Below are 14,743 nucleotides of genomic sequence, written 5' to 3'. Positions count from 1 at the left end.
CGTCCTCGTGCCTACATTAGTACTAAACTTAAATAATTCCTCTCCCTCCCTAACGTTAAGCCCCCTGATATATTTATAAAGAGCAAGCATATCCCCCCGCAGCCTTCTTTTGGCCAGGCTAAACAAGCCAAGCTCTTTGAGTCTCCTTTCATAAGGCAGGTTTTCCATTCCTCGGATCATCCTAGTAGCCCGTCTCTGGACCTGTTCCAGTTTGAATTCATCCTTCTTGAACATGGGACACCAGAACTGTCACGGTTCCCCACTCTGAACCTTAGCGTCCAAAAGATGGGGTACCAGCATGAATTCCTCTAAGCTCAGTTACCAGCTTAGTACTTGTAGTGCTGCCACCAACCAGGAATTCCAGTGCCTGGTACACTCTGGTCCCCCCAAAACCTTGCCCGGGGACCCCCAAGACCCAGTCCCTCTGGATCTTAACACAAGGAAAGTAAACCCTTTCCCTCACCGTTGCCTTTCCCAGGCTTCCCCTCCCTGGGTTACCCTGGAAGAGCACTGTGATTCAAACTCCTTGAATCTAAAACAGAGAGGAAAATCCACCTTCCCCCCTTCTTCTCTCTCCCCCTCCCAGACTCTCCCTGAGAGAGAAAGTAATCCTAACACAGAGAGAAATTAACCTTTCTCTCCCCCTTCCCTCCTTTCTCACCACCAATTCCCTGGTGGATCCAGACCCCGTCCCCTGGGGTCTCACATCAGAATAAAAAACCAATCAGGTTCTTAAACAAGAAAAGCTTTTAATTAAAGAAAGAAAAACAGTAAACATTATCTTTGTAAATTTAAGATGGAATAAGTACAGGGTCTTTCAGCTACAGACACTGGGAATACCCTCCCAGCCTAAGTATACAAGTACAAATTCAAGTACAAATCGGAGAGATTGGAGAGAAACCTGGTTGCACGTCTGGTCCCTGTGAGCCCCCAGAGAGAACAACCACCAAAAAACTAACAGCACACACAGAAACTTCCCTCCCTCAAGATTTGAAAGTATCGTGTCCCCTGATTGGTCCTCTGGTCAGGTGACAGCCAGGCTCACTGAACTTGTTAACCCTTTACAGTCAAAAGAGATATAAAGTACTTTTGTTCTATTAACTCCTACTATCTGTTTATGACAGGAACACACCCAGCTGCACTTTCACAGACAGATGCTGAGATCAGCTCCGCATCGGGAGGCTCAGTTAAGGCATCTCCCAGTAGCAAAGGCACACCCTCCCCTCTAGTGTAAACCCAAAATTATACTGTCTTGCACTGCACAGGGAACTGTACAGGATAAGCTCATAAAATTTTCCCCCTCCCTCAATGTGGAGAGAGACATCCAACAACTTTGTGCCCCAAGTTATAATTTCCACACACACTGGTTTTAGACAAAAAAAAAACAAGTTTATTAACCACCAAAGACAGATTTAAGTGATTATAAGTGATAGCAAACAGAACAAAGAAGATTACCATAGTAAGTAAACAAACAAAACTGCGAACTCAGCTTAACACACTAGATAGGTAGGATATGAATTAACAAATTTTCACCCTGAGTGATAAGCAGGCTGGCAGATTCTTAAGGCACAACCTGCTGTGGCTTTCTCAGGTTTTCAGACACAGGCTGAAAATCCTTCTAGCCTGGGACTATTACTTCCCACAGTTCAGTCCTTGCCCTTCAGGTGTTTCCAGTTGTGCTGTTGTAGGGAGAGTTAGGTACCCCTTTTATATCTTGTTCCCACTTGCTGGAAAGCTCTTTTGCTGAGACCTGGGTCAAACAGTTGCCATTGTGCAGTGCTAACTCTGAGAGGTTTCTGTTTTACACAGTTCCTGGGGTAACTCCGGGTGCATTTCCTCAAGAAGCCATTAACATTGTTTGGCCTTTTTACTGTTGAACCTGAAAGGCTGCTTTCAACCTCACAATATGTTTCAGTAACACATACATAGCGAAACTTCATAATTTCATATACGACAATAGCACATACAAGCCAATGAGCTATAACTGGCTAACAGATCAAGACTTTTAGAATGATACCTCACAATGCATACTTTGTACAAAACATATCCTAATTACATGACAGTGACGAATATTGGGTTTCCATGGTGCCACAGAGCTTAACTTCCCTTTTGGGCTATCGAAGAGGAGTGAGTTAGGGTGCCAGAATCTGGCCCGTAGGGCCCAATTGTCTATGGAGGACCCAATTGTGCAAACACTTATGCATGCAAGTAACTATATTCATGTGAGTAATGTTATTTGTAAGAGCAGGAAAGAACTAGCCCTGAATTTTGAGCTACCATCACATAGAAATTTGAAAGTAGAAACCCTCTCAGATTGAAAATAGCCAAAGATATTTGCTTAATCTTTAGAAAAATGACAAGAAAAATCACCTTTTGACAGAGACTAAGCATGGAAAACTGCAGCCCAATATCTGACTGGTTCAAACAGATGTTTGTAGAAAAAACAGACAGACAACTGGTGAATTTGCCTGCATTTCTAGCCAAGATAATTGGGTAGGGGGCAGGTTTTCTTGCTTCCTATATTTTGATTCTCCCACAAACCACCTTTTACAGGTCTAATGGCAATAATGACTCCCTAAACATTTTGGTCTTTGAACTCCACACTGGAGTCTACTGTGAATGCCAGCAAATTCAAACCACTGCCTGAAAAATGGAAAAGCAGATTCCTAGATAGTTTGCACTGGCATAGGGATGTAGATCAAATAATGCTTTGTTATTTGCTTCATGCTACACATTCCTAGTTTGTTTCAAAGATGTGTTCCCCTTCCACCCTACACACTTTGCTATTGTGTGTTTTGTGCCTGTACTCCCTTCCCTCCATCATGATATTTTTAAAAATAAAGACTCTGTTCCATTAAGCTAAAGTAACATGGACTGAAAGACTCACCATATTAGTGAAGTGAGCAGACACATCTTGATTGAGTGCCATGTCTGATTGGTCCCAAAAACACCACCTCCCAAAAAAGCCTGTCCTAAACTGATTTCAAGTTCTTAGTTTTATGAACTATTCAGCTGATTATTGAATATTTATAAATAGGAGCAGGACATCCTTCCAGAGGAAGAAATCAGTAGAAACAGTCAGGATCATCTACAGTCAGTGCACTTCTGATGATGATGACCAAATAACCCATGGATGCAAGGGGAGAGGATGGTATCCAGGGCCAGTTTGCTGAGGGCTCCAACACGGAAATTAGATTTCATCAAGAACATTAAGAACTCTCCAAATGTCATGCTTAACTGACTGGGTGAGTTTAAAAATATAAAAGTACCCTATTGACTCCAAGTTAGACAAGCTATTAAAAGAGTTGATGTGACTGAGCAAAGACTGAGCCATGTAGAAGCTCAAGAGACATGTAAAGAAATGGCTGATGTCAGGGGAGGTGGATGTGAGGATAAAACGGGGGTTCTGGACAACAGGAAATAGAATCTGAAAATAACTAACATACAGAGGTAAGTGTTGAACTGGAAAGAGCTTGCAGAACCCATTGTGCTGAACCAAAAGAAAATGAGCCACTCAGAGCTCCAATCACCAGATTCCTGGTATTTCAGAGAAAATAGCTTGTCCAGCAAGAACCTAGAAAAATGGAGAAACTGCAATAACAATGATACACAAGTCTTTGAATATTCTCAACTCAATCTGGAAACATGCCATGGGAAGAAAATGGAGAGAACACCAAGTAATTTTTATGAATGGTTCTGACACTGCCACGTGGTACCACCCCGACTCACTCCAAGTAATATCTTTCCTATAGAGTAAGGCCTCCGTCCTGCAAATACTTGAACACATGCTTAACTTCATGCAGATGAATAGTCCCATTGAATTTAATTGGATTGTTAATGTGTTTAAAATTAAAGACATATATAAGTGTTTCCAGGATGAGAGTTTTTATAGGGCCAGAATCTGTCCCAAATCTAAAATTTTTCCAAAGGTGTGAATATCTAAGAATATGGGATTGAAAATACACATTGACAATTTGTCAGTTGTTGTTCAGATAAAGATGGACTCAATATAAATGATTGTTCAGCTAGTGAAGACTACAAACCAATCCTTACAATAAAATCCTCTTTCTAATCATGCCTGTGTGTCAAGTCAATGAAATCAGGGTGGGGAGGTTGTTTCTACATTTATTTACTTTTTTTGCTGAGATGTATTTCTTAAATGAAGTCTGTTTTTACTGCTTAGAATAGGGGCAGGCAAACTTTTTGGCCTGAAGGCTGCATTGGATTTTGGAAATTGTATAGACAGCCGGTTAGGGGAGTGGGGCTTGGCCTGGCCCGCACCCCCTATCTATCCCCTCCGCTTCTGGCCCCCTGATGTCCCCTCCTGGACTCCTCCTGGACTTCTTCCTGATGGCCCCCCTGGGATCCCTGCCCCATCCAGCCACCCCTTCTCCCTGACCACCCACAGAACCCCTGCCTCTGACTGCCCCCTGCAGCCCCATTCAACACCCCTCCTTCCTGACTGACCCCCCAGGACGCCTGCCTCCATTCAACCACCCTGTCTCCCACTCTCTGACCGCCCTGACCCCTATCCACATTCCCATCCCCTGACCACCACCCCGAATTCCTCTGCTTTCTATCCAACGCCCACCCCCACCCCGCTCCTTGCCCCCTTACCACGTTGCTTGGAGCACTGGCGGCTGGCAGCGCTACAGCCACGCTGCCTGGCTGGAGCCAACCATGCACCATGAAGCACACAGCACTGGGTCAGGCTGGGCTCTGTAGCTGCCTTGCCCCAGGAGCTCGCCGCCCAGAGCATGGCACCAGCGGTGGGGCAAGCTGAGGCTGTGCGGGAGGGGGAACATCAGGAGAGGGGATGGGGACTAGCCTCCTGGGGCTGGGGGCTTGCCTTCTGGGCCAGGAGCTCTGGGCCCAGGCAGGAGGGTCCCATGGGCCAGATGTGGCCCACAGGCCGTAGTTTGTCCACCTCTGGCTTAGAACAATTACAAAAGTCTAAAATGAGGCAGTTTGGAGCCTCATTGGAAGAAAAAATTGGTACATTTCTGCTGAGAGTTTAAGTTGAAATTCACTACTACCATTATTAGGTCCACACAGATTACTGTAGGTACAGTAACTCTTTTTTATCTTTAAATATATTGTGGTCACTTGCATTGTTTCCTATTCCTGATTCTACAATTGACCAAGATACAGGAAAGTGAAGAAAAAGTACCCAAAATGTTTAGACACTCAAGAAAATGTGGTACATTCCTGCTGCTGCAAGATCCTATTAGGTAACAGCAAGTTACACTTCTTAAGGGGCACAGAGTCTGCTTAAGCAGGGGTTCTCAACCTTTTTCTCTCTGAGCCCCCCCCAACATGCTATAAAAATACCAAGGCCCAGCAGAGTTGGGGGCGGGGGAGGGGTAGGACTTGGGGCAGGGGCCTTGGGCATAGTTTGATTTCTATTGGGGGTTGGGGGAAGGACAGGAGCCAGCAGGGTTTGAGACACCTCTGCATGGAAGGTCCAGGGAGGGAGTGCCACCTCCACCCCCTGACTCACCTCAGCAGGTCACCCAGCCTGTCTCAGTTGTGGGGGTGGGGAAGTGCAACTCAAAATTATAACTCAGAGTTTGGAAGTTGAGCTCAAAAAGTTTAAAAACAGCTCAAGGTGCAGGGAGGCTAGGGGCTGTGTGTGGGCAGGGGTGTAACTCAGGGTGTTGGGAGGGGGTACTAGGGACTCTGTGTGAACAGGGGGATAGTTCAGTGTGTAGGAAGAGGGTATTAGTGGCTGTGTGCAGGTGGGGGAGAGCTCAGGGTAAGGCGTGGGGAAGGCTAGGGACTGTGTGCGGGCATGGGGGTAGCGCAGGGTACAGGGAGCGGGGAGACTAGGGGCTGTGTGTGGTCAGAGAGTAGCTCAGGGTAAAGGGAGGGGTAGCTGGGACTGTGTGCACACAGAGGGTGGCTGTGGGTGTGTAGGGAGAGGGTGGCTAGGGGCTGTGTGCAGGCAGGGGGTAACGCAGGGTGTAGGGAGTGGTACTTGGGGCGGTGTGTGGGCAGGGGGGTAACTCAGGGTGTTGGGAGCAGGGTACTAGGGACTGTGTGTGAGCAGGGGGATAGTTCAGTGTGTAGAAAGGGGGTATTAGTGGCTGTGTGCAGGCAGGGGGTAGCTCAGGGTACAGGGAGAGAGGTACTAGGGGGCTGTGTGCGAGCAGAGGGGTAGCTCAGGGTGTCGAGAGACGAGTACTAGAGGGGTAGATCAGGGTACAGGGAGAGAGGTACTAGGGGGCTGTGTGCGGGCAGAGGGGTAGCTCAAAGGCTGTGTACTGGGAGGGCTCCCCTGTGGTCCCTGTTCCTGGAGGGGCCTGCAAGCCATGGAGCCAGGTCTCCCCACCCAGGGGGCTCTTACCAGCTGTCTCTGCGGGAGCAAAGGGGGCTGGGAGCTGAGGAGCAGCTTCAACCTGAGGCACCAAGAAGAGAAGAGGGAACACTGCTGCTGTTAATGGCTCCAGAGCAGCAGCTGCCCAACACTGCCTGGCTCCAGCTTCTGCCTCTGACCTGGCCAGTGGGTGGGGAGAGAAGATGGGGCAGAAACTGCCCCTGAGACTGCTGTGATCTTGCCATGCAGTTAGGAGTGGGGGGCAATGCCCTCCATGTCCCCAATGCTGCTCATGGGCTCAGGGCTTCTGCTCCACAGGGAGCACCAGGGCTCCGGGGCTCCAGGATTCAGCCCTCCGGGGGGCGCTGGAGATCAGGGCTTCAGCAGCAGGATTCCGCGTCCCCCTTGAAAGGGCTCACGGACTCCCAGGAGGCCGCAGAACCCTGGTTGAGATCCGCTGTGCTAAAGAACAGGATGCTCTTGGTCTTATTATGCCTCATAAAAAAGAGAAATAAGTGATCTGCTACAAATTGAGTGATGGTACCAGAACAATATGGTATCATAGAAGAGCTAACAATGGGTGCCTTGTAAAATCAGCTCAGTGTGGATTGAAAGCATCTTTCATTCACATGCAGCTCAGAATGGATGGAAGTAATACTTCTCTTCCAACTTGATCCCTGGCAGATACACTCTGCTATAGCTTTCGCCATCAGTTTTCTGCTGGTCCACTTGGAAAACCTCTCATAAGCTAATTCTCTTTCTTGCTTCAGAGAATTAGTAAATCAAAGACTGAAAATATAACCCATTGGCCCTGTCTACATTACATGTTTTTTTCCTTAATGTGAACATTCTCTATAATCCTCAAAAGAGAGACTTCAGTGCTATTTGAAAATACACTAAAGATCACTGGAAAACTCCTTGCCAGTTTTATTTACCTGTCCCTGTATTTTAGAAGGCATTGTGTTCCCTTTCACTACACAATGTGTGAAATTTTGAATAATCGATGGCTTTATTTTTTTAACATAAGAACAGTTCTAAATACAAGCCATTTGCATCAGTAAAATCTCAAGAATATATTTTGTGTCTGATAAGCCATATACGTAGCCTTCCTCACAAACTCTTAGAAATCATATTGTACACTGAAACTGAGATCTGGTACTTGGATAGCTGTAGACATAGAAATGTAGGATAACAGACATTATCTGGGCACTATAGTCCCATGGACAGATTGAACGCAATTTTCACCAACATTGTGTCCAAGCCCAGAGCTAGAGCAAAATTCCACAGCTAGCTCCTGTCTTTGCAATGGACCAATCCTAATCCAAACTCCAAATTTTAGGGTGTTTGAAAGGTGGCCTACTAGAGCTTGGGCTGAATAGAAGATGATAAAGTGGCCTAGAGAACATGGATTTGGAGAGGAACAGGACTTTTGGTTGATTTTTAGCACCTGTTCAGAGACTGACCTCCAGTGGCTGACTTGGTTTATCACAGATGTGACTTTTCCAGATACTTGCGGCTGAGTATGATGGGAGCTTTCATATCTACCTGTAACAACTTGCTAAGAAACACAGTGTTTGCTGTTTATTTGTACTGCAGTAGTGCCCAGACAACACATCTTGACTGGGACAGGTGCTCTCAAACGCAGTCCTTTTAATCCCATTGAAACTTTTTAGGCAGTGAAGTCAGTAAATTTTAAATTTAAATAGCGGAACTAGTTATTCAACAGGTTGCACAAGTCATTTCCTAGAATTTGTACAAGATGTGAAATGTCTCAACACTAGTCTCCTTAATTTAGGGTGATGAGAATTTTTCAGACTCTAAACTCACTCAAAAATGTTGAGGTTCAAGACCTTTTTGGCCTGGCAAAATGTTGATTTGGGGCTGCTTCATTTTTGTTTTGTTTCCCTGGTAGTCCCAGAATTGGGGGCACAAATTCCTTTCAAACACAAGCTGTTATAATATGGGCAGCCTGCTTTTCAGTTTAGATTTCTTTGCCAAAATGTTGATGGGGCAAACATCCATCTGAGGCTGAGATGGCCCATCAATTATTCCCTTAATAGTAATTCTTGGAAACAATAATGTGTCTTTCATTCATCTAGGCTCAGTTATGTGCTCTTTTCTAAGAGATTTAGACTAAAACATTACTGACACTTCACTGTTACTATCAGATATAGAGCTGGAATAACTTTGACTTAATTGAGGCAAAGAAATACATGGACAATATGTCTATTCTTCTGGGTTTGTTTAATTTGATTTTTTTTAAGAGATGTGTTTGAATTGAATCCTGTATGCAAATGCCCTTGATATTTGGACAAGATCCGAGCTAATTCTGCCTGCAAGCTCTTTGATTCATCAAATAGTGAAATATTTTCTCTTTTGTTGCTGGATATTCTGCCACTTCTCAGTACTTGTGTCAATGACATAGTATATTGATCAGGTTTATCATCTTATGCTGTGTGTGATGTTTGTTTTGTCAGCACTTGTGTGTCTGCTCTTGGTTGGATGATGAAGAGGGGAGAGAGATGGTAAGAACCCAAGGAAAACAGTAATTTAATTTAGCTTAATCCATTCAGGAAATACACCACTTTATCAGTGGATCTACTTTTCTCCTTAGAGTTCAGAATGATTTGCACAGTCAAACACAGCACACACCTATATAGTGTTAAAGACTCTTCTATGAGCTCTTTCATAAAAGAGGCTGCATGGAACAGTGGATTAAGATAGATTGGGAGTTCCTTCCACTTCTTTGCTGCGTGGCCTAAAACAAATCTCAGGTAACCTCTCTGAGCCGCTATTTCTTCATCTGCTAATCTACTTCATAGGCTCACTGTATCAGTTAACACCTGTACAGTGTGCAGCCCTATAGGGGTGATAATTGCTCACTGTGATTGTTGTGGCAGAATACAATGAAAATGTGTTGGTTCAAAAAGTGTCACTTTGTACAGAATATAGTATTCCCTGGCTGAATGCTTAACACCTCCCAGCAGAACAGAGCATCACTGCGATGCGGGACTCTTCAAAATGACTATAATTTAAGGTAGTCTGCATTTGCTTCCTAAAATGAGCATCAAAAGATTCCCAGACTCGGAACAGACATGTGTATAGAGTACAAGTGGAGATGCTGTCTGTTAGTCTGCTCCCTAAGCCTTCACATGTGTGTTCTAGTCAATCCGGCTGGAACTGAACTGGTCATTGATCTACTAGTGTAGCTGCAAATATGGCAGTTGAATGGCTGGCAGCTTTCTGGTGGTCTGAGTCCCAACGTGCTACATGTTTTCTCTGTTTCTAGGTGCTCCTTTGTTTGACTGTTAATCACACACTCTTATTGTCTCTCACTAGACTGACCATTACCACCATGTTTCACATATCACATGTGGGGTAATAAGATGAGAAGAACTATGTGTGACAGGATCTATACCCAGGGTGAAATCTGGAAGCTGTTGGAACTACTGTGCGCCCTAACTATTTAGCTGGGTTGACCTCCCACACTTGCTCTGCTGGCGACTCACAGCCAGCCCCTCCAGGCTCTGTTATCACCCAACACGACAGCAGGTGGCGCCACACATGCAACTGATTTACTTGAGGGCTTTACCTAAACCACTTGCGGACCAACAATGGAGGCCCCAGCTAATTTCCCAGCTCCCCAGCCTTACATGCCCACTGGAGTATAAACCCAGAATTGAGCCATCTTGCACTGCAGAGTAGTCTGTACGGTGCAAACTCATTACATTAGTCTGCTTCCCCCTCAATGTGAGGAAGATATTCACCCAAGTGTGTTAACAGAATTAAGATTCACTAACACATCACTCAAAAACACACAGTGATTATAAGTGAGAACAAACAGATCAAAGCAGGTTACCTAAGAAATCAAACAAAACGCAATCTAAGCCATCTAGACTAGATAGGATCTGAATCAGCAATATCTCACCAAGACTGATGATACAAGCAGGCTTACAGATTCTTGAGGCACGAGATGCATGTTTTGTAGCCTAGGTTTCCCACTCCCCTATTCAAAGTACTTTGTCTTCTAGCGTTTCTTTTAGGTGTTGAGTTGTGGAGGAGTAAAGACCAAAAGATGACACTCCCCAGCTTTGCTTCAGGCCAGCTTCCCAGCCCAGTTTGTGGTCTGGTCACATACCCTTGCATGCCTTGCTGAGTCATAGCAGCCATTTTTATAGGCTGGGTGAAGGGTCCCCAGGTGAGGACAAGCCCTTTCCATGGGCCATCGTCTTTGTTGATGAACCATTAGCACTATCTAGCTTCTTCATCGTTGTACCTGAAAGGCTAGTTGTGGGTGTTTCCAACTTTACAACATCTTTCAGTAACACACACACAGCAAAACTTCATAACTTTTTATAGAAGGACAGCACATCCTTCCAATTGGATATTAATGTTCAACAGATCAAGATGTTTAGAATGATACCTTACAAAGCATACTTTGTACAAAGCATATCATGCTTACATCATCATGGTAAATATGGGGTGCTTTGAGGCACAGAATGTCACAGCATGTTTCTAAAACTAAACTACCCTTTTTTAAGAGAACTGTTTACAGAGATGTGTGATGTGGTGTTTACCACACACAGGTGATGAAATGCTTAATGTGGGTCTGAGAGATCAATACATGCAGGTGGTGGTACTAGGAGGGTAGGCCTGGCCTGTTAAAGATGAGTCTCAGATGGGGAAGGATGTGGGTGGTTTCTGTAAAAGGAGGAAGCCCAGAGTAGAAAAGGACTGAAGGGGGAAAGCCTACATGTTTTTTCTGGATAGTAGAGCACAGAGGAAGCTCAGGAGGGAATTTACACCCTGGTCCTGATGGAAGAGGGAAAAGGGGTGATGGGGAATCTTGAAGTGGGCCTGAGAGAAGGCCACCCCACAAGCAGAAAGCCTTGTGAGGGACTGGAGCTGAGAATCCAAAGAGGGCAAAGACTTAAGGAGGGTAGTCCCCGAAAATTAGCACTTTGCAGAAGAATGGACAGCTTGGGGGGAGGGGCTGTGGACACAGGATGGTATAAAAGTTCAAGCCTGGAAAAGGGCCGGCCGCTGCTTTCCCTGAAATCTGTGTTTTGCTTTTGAGTTGGCTTAATAGACTCCAGGGAGAAGCCTTGGAGCTGCAAGTCTGAAAGAAGAATAGAGTGGAAGAGGAGTCTGGGAGGGGAGGAAGATGGCAGATCGTTGACCAGTACTGTATAGGACACTGTCCATGTGGCACACAAACTCTGGAAGGAGAGAGACTCTAAAGTGACCTGGCAGGAAGGCCAAATCATGAGAAGAGATACCACCCAGGGCCATAGAAGCTGTCAGGAAGGGGGCTAGATCACTGTTTCTCAAACTGGAGTAGCCGCTTGTGTAGGGAAAGCCCCTGGTGGGCCGGGCCGGTTTGTTTGCCTGCCCCGTCCACAGGTCCAGCCAATCGCAGCTCCCACTGGCCGCAGTTCACTGCTGCAAGCCAATGGGAGCTGCTAGAAGCGGTGGGGGCCAAGAGACGTACTGGCCACTGCTTCCAGCAGCTACCATTGGCCTGCAGTGGCGAACTGTGGCCAGTGGGAACCACGATTGGCCGGACCTGTGGACGGGGCAGGTAAACAAACCAGCCCTCCAGGGGCTTTCCCTACACAAGCAACGTCCCAAATTCGAGAAATATTATGCTAGATGGTGAGCTGCTACACCACACCCAGCCACAAGTGGTGCACCTGTCATGACTGCAACTGAAGCTAAGTTTCCAGCCATGTGCACAGACTGACTTCCTGTTGCCTGCTCCAAACTCTTCCCTCCCAGTTCCTAGGGAGGTGCAACAAGCCCTAATTTAGAGGCAGAAGGCAACTTTCTTGTTTCTCACCTAATATGTACAGAGTAGTTTGTAGATTTCAATTTCTTTCTTTTGCATATGTAAGGGGACTGTTATCCCCTTACTAACATTCAGTGGGGGTGTTTGGTTGCTAGCTCCCAGCACTAAAAGGGGAGGGATACATGGCAAATCAGGACCCCGAGACTGACAGTCCCCAGGAACAATGGCGAGAGGCCAGTGCTCCAGGTCAGCCTGATTGACAGGGCGGGCAGGCTAATCAAAGAGACAGAAGGCCAGAGTGGGTCCCCTCCTCCATGTGAGCTGGAATTGCCTGGATCAGACTGAGTGGGGCTGAGCTAAGGACAGAACGGGGCCCAAGCTAAGCTGCTAGGAGCAGAGCTGCAGTCCAAAAAAGCCAGAGCACAGCCCAGAGAGAGAGACCTGCCCTGGGAGGAAAGCTGCAGCAACCAGAGCCAGAGGGGCCAGACAAGCAGCCCAGGAAGCAGGTGAAAGCTGAGAGAGAGTCACAGAAGCAGCCTGCAGAGCAGACCTGCCCTGGGAGCAGAGCTGTAGCAACTGGAGCCATAGAGGCCAGAGAAGCAGCCCAGGGAGCTGAAGGCAGAGCAGCAGCAGCAGCCATGCTGAAGCAGTGTGGAGCTGGGGCTGGAGCAGTCTGGAGCTGGGTGCGGTGAGCAGCTCGGGAGAGAGAGGGGGACCCTGGGCAGTGGGCCCAGCACAGGGAGACGCCTCAGCCAAGAGGCTCTGCAGGCCAGATTTGGAGGGGGATCGTAACCCTGACAGAGCAGGGGTGACACTGGCGAGAAGGGTTCCTGCCACCCAGAGTCTGAGAGTGTGTGGCCACCACCAGAGCAAGTGTCCAACCCGCAGCATCCCTGCAGCACAGCCAGGGCCTGAGAAGGAGGCCAGGGACTTACAAGGAATAGACTGTGAACTGCCCTGATGTTCCAGAGAGACTGTTTGTAATGTTCTCTGCCACAGAGCAGGGTGATGTGTTTTCCTTTAACCTTTTTCATTTTTCCTTATTCTTTTTTTAAATTAATTATTAATTAAATAACTTGTATTTGCTTTAAATTGTATGATGTGATCAGTGGGTCAGGGAGGTGCGCAGTGCAAAGAGAGTACCCCGGAGTGGGGACACCCTAGCCCCTGTCCTAGGTGACCACAGCAGGGTTGGGGGTTGAGCCCCCCAGGAATCCTGGTCCCAGCCTTGTTGGGGTTACGAGGACTCTGCCAGACAAAAGAGTGGAAGGGGAGTCCTCAAGGGCAGGGAGGCCTCTGGGTAAAGGAAGTTGGAGCAAGGACTCAGATCCTTTCGCCAGCCCACTTCACCAGGGTAGTGCAGAAGCCAGGAAAGTTCCCCACAATAGTGGGACCATTCCCCCGCTTACACATAGTTTTTCAGGGGACATAAATTATGCCAAAAACTGGTCCTGGTAGATTATATTGGTTTATTAAAGAAACAGTGTTTTAAAACTAACCATTTATGATTAGGAAACAGGGGAGTATAAAACTGGAAAATGAAACTGAGAAGCACTGCCAAAATATCAATATTATTAGTACTCACTTGTCCCTTAAAAATGATTAGAAGAAGGTGTATGTTATATCTGTGATTGAGGAGAGCATCCATATTCAGGCAGCACAAATACATGCTAAGCACATGCTTGAGTCCCATTGCAATCAGTGGGACATAAGTACATGCCCAAGTGCTGTCTATATACTGTCTATCACCATGTGATCATTTATAGTAGTGTTCTACTCTTGCTGCTTCATTCTTATCACATGCACACAGGTATGTCTTCAACTTCTGTTTGGCTTATTTTCCTACCACTACTGAAAATGATAAAATATGTAGTGATTTACTGAATCCTTGACTTGACAGCTGTATAGATGCATTGCAGTTGCACAAATTAAAAGGTCAAAAGCAAAATACAACTATAATACTTCACCAAAGAAAAGCCATAAAATTACAATCTCGAGAGCACTGCACAAAGACTTGTTTTCCCCAGTTGCCCTTTTGGAAGACAATTGGTTAATTACAATTTAGATTTTTCTGACAAGTCTACAGAAAATTTTAATTTCGTGTTAAACTCTAAATAACTGACAGGAAATTGCTACATGAAATTTGGAAGATCCCAAGTTTCCTGTCACAATAGTCTCACAAATCATGGCAAACAATTGGACTTAGTCAAATTATAACCAATTAAATTATTTTAAAAACTGCTAATGCAACTGTGATGCTCCCCCGGGGTACCCAGGGTTCTGAGGCATCTCACCACCATCTGCCTTTAGCGTGAAGCAGCCATGTTTGAGCCTGCTATGGATCAGCTCCCTGAAACCAACAGCCTCTAGCTATACAAGCACTACCCTCCAGAACCCCTCAGGCCCTGTTCTCTCTGCACAAGTAGTGATGGACACACTTCAACCCTTGAGTCCTCTGAGCATTCCCTGCAGTGTCTGATCCCTGATACACTGAACACTCACAGAATTACTGGGCCTGCCATTCCCAAAGAAACACTACACACCAGTTTGTAAGATCCAACTCAGGATCATTCCTTTACTCCACACCACCACAGCACTTCGATGTGTTTACAATGAAAACAAGAATACATTTATTCTCA

Source organism: Gopherus evgoodei, chromosome 2 (genome assembly GCF_007399415.2).
Source record: "Gopherus evgoodei ecotype Sinaloan lineage chromosome 2, rGopEvg1_v1.p, whole genome shotgun sequence".
In the NCBI taxonomy this organism is placed as follows: Eukaryota; Metazoa; Chordata; order Testudines; family Testudinidae; genus Gopherus; species Gopherus evgoodei.
This window is presented reverse-complemented; position numbering follows the sequence as displayed.